The following is a 2,687-nucleotide window of genomic DNA, read 5'->3' as shown; positions in this document are numbered from 1 at the left end:
TACCCCAAATCAGGATTTGTAAATTTGGTTTTTTCTTTAAATAGAACTGATTTGAGAAGTTTACACATTATCTGCAGCAGTGTGTGTGCTGTCATGTTCGTCATGAACCTTTTACACCCTTAGATACTTGTACTGACGTTCTAGATGTTTTAAGTTAAAGTGATTTTTCAAATGCCTAGGATTATTTAACTATTATATACTTAAGAATGTATAGATGATTGCTTGAATAGTTATGCATGCCTTTTGACTATTTGTCCAGCTATACTTGAGAGCTACAATGTTAAGGTGTATTTTGCTCAACAGTGAGAAGCTGACTTTCAACATTTTCGAGGTCAAGCAGGCAACAGGTAAATGAAGTCAGCCATAGAGCACTTACTTTCCATCTATTTCCACACCCTCCAGCCTCTTTAGGGCAAACTTGCAATTCTGTCCTATCTATTATGCTCCAAACGAAGTCTTGAAAAACTGTCAACAACTTGTTTGCCATAGAAGCTTCCATTTTACTTCTATTACTTGACCCTTATGGTCTCTTATTTAAGAGTTCATGGAGTAAAAAGAGGTTCCCTTATTAGACTTTTGGGATTAAATGGTTGAGGAAGTACTTGTGATCCGATATCACTAAATAAGTAAATCATCTTAATTTGTCGACCTGCTCTGCAGAACTCATTTTTAAGTTGTACAACCTTCCACACAACGTCTTGCTCAGTGGTAAGGCACAATTCTTTATCATAACCCAAGTAGCCTTACTTCACCTGGTATGCTCTTTTAGGCTACTGTCTTGAAATAATTTCTCCCATAGAAGAATGTGTTGGCCAAAGTAATACCTGACCAAGTATAAATAGTGCCCCCAGCATTATCAAGTCACTTTAGCATATGCTGCCCCCAGGAACAGTTTGTTGGAATTTTCATGCCGTGCTTCATAAAACCACCAATGTTTCCTTCAAATTATTTTTTTAGAGTAAGAGTTTTCTAAGTTTACTTGAACAGAAATCTCAGAGATTCCAAAAAGGGCCACCTTGTTTCACACCCCAGGGAGATCCGTGGCCTACTGCACGACGCCCTCAGTATTCCACGTGAATGCTGCCCCCCCCCCCCCCCGGTGTTGTGCAGCTCAGCAGCTTTGGATTTAAGGTTGTTGTTTCCCGCCCCCCCCCATATGTCATATTTATTTTGAACATCTTGAAAAACAAAAACACACAGAATATCCCAAGGATCATAAAGCGTATTCCCAAATCATACCAAAGTATTAATACTATGAATTTGATTTACTTTATTATCTATATTTCTAACTGTCTTCCCAGACTTTGAAAAGTCACCCCAAAACGAAGCATCTCTGGCAGGGTAAGATGATGGAGGTTTCCTGCTCAAGCCCTCTTTGTTTCAATCTCTTGGACCCTCCTAAGGAAGCATGCATTCTCTGATTACAGGCAGGGGATAGATGAGGCAGGCTCATTACATGGAAACTGTCTTTACTTCCACTGCTGCGATACTGACACAGGTGAAGTCCATGTCCCTCAGGATCCACTTTTCTCAAATTCCCGCTCCCCCTCTTTTGATGATGTTGTTCAGTCACTCAGTTATGTCCAATTCTGCAACCCCATGGACTGCAGCATGCCAGGCTTCCCTCTCCTTCGCCATCTCCTGGAGCTTTCTCAAACTCATGTCCATTAGTTGGTGATGCCATCCAACCATCTCGTCTGTCCTCTGTTGTCCCCTTCTCCTCCTGCCTTCAATCTTTCCCAGCATCAGGGTCTTTTCAAATGAGTCAGCTGTTTGCATCAGGTGGCCAAAGTATTGGAGCTTCAGCTTTAGTCCTTCTAATAAATATTTAGGATTGATTTCCTTTAGGATGGTTAGATCTCCTTACAGTTCAAGGGACTCTCAAGGGTCTTCTCCAACACCACAGTTCAAAAGCATCATTTCTTTGGTGCTCAGCCTTCTCTATGGTCCAACTCTTACATCCATACATGACTACTGGAAAAACCATAGCTTTGACTAGACAGACCTTTGTTGGCAAAGTAACGTCTTTGCTTTTGAATACACTGTCTAGTTTGGTCATAGCTTTTCTTCCAAGAAGCAAGTGTCTTTTAATTTCATGGCTGCAGTCACCATCTGCAGTGATTTTGGAGCCCAAGAAAGTAAAGTCTGTCACTGTTTTGTTTCCCCATTTATTTGCCATGAAGTGATGGGACCAGATGCCATGATATTCATTTTTTGAGTGTTGAGTTTTAAGCCGGCTTTTTCACTCTCCTCTTTTACTTTCATCAAGAGGCTCTTTGCTTTCTGCCATAAGGGTGGTATCATCTGCATATCTAAGGTTATTGATATTTCTCCTGGCAATCTTTATTCCAGTTTGTGCTTCATCCAACCCAGCATTTCATGTGATGTACTCTGCATATAAGTTAAATAAGCAGGGTGACAATATACAATCTTGATGTACTCCTTCCCCAGTTTTGAACCAGTCCATTGTTCCATGTCTGGTTCTAACTGTTGCTTCTTGACCTGAACACAGGTTTCGCAAGAGGCAGGTCAGGTGGCCTGGTATTCCCATCTCTTTAAGAATTTTCCAGTTTGTTGTGATCCACATAGTCAAAGGCATAGTCAATGAAGCAGATATTTTTCTGGAATTCTCTTGCTTTTCCTATGATTCAACAGATGTTGGCAATTTGATCTCTGGTTCCTCTGTT

The sequence above is a fragment of the Cervus elaphus genome, chromosome 32 (assembly GCF_910594005.1).
Source record: "Cervus elaphus chromosome 32, mCerEla1.1, whole genome shotgun sequence".
NCBI classification, from domain to species: Eukaryota; Metazoa; Chordata; class Mammalia; order Artiodactyla; family Cervidae; genus Cervus; species Cervus elaphus.
The sequence above is the reverse complement of the archived record's forward strand: the minus strand, read 5'-3'. Positions refer to the sequence as shown.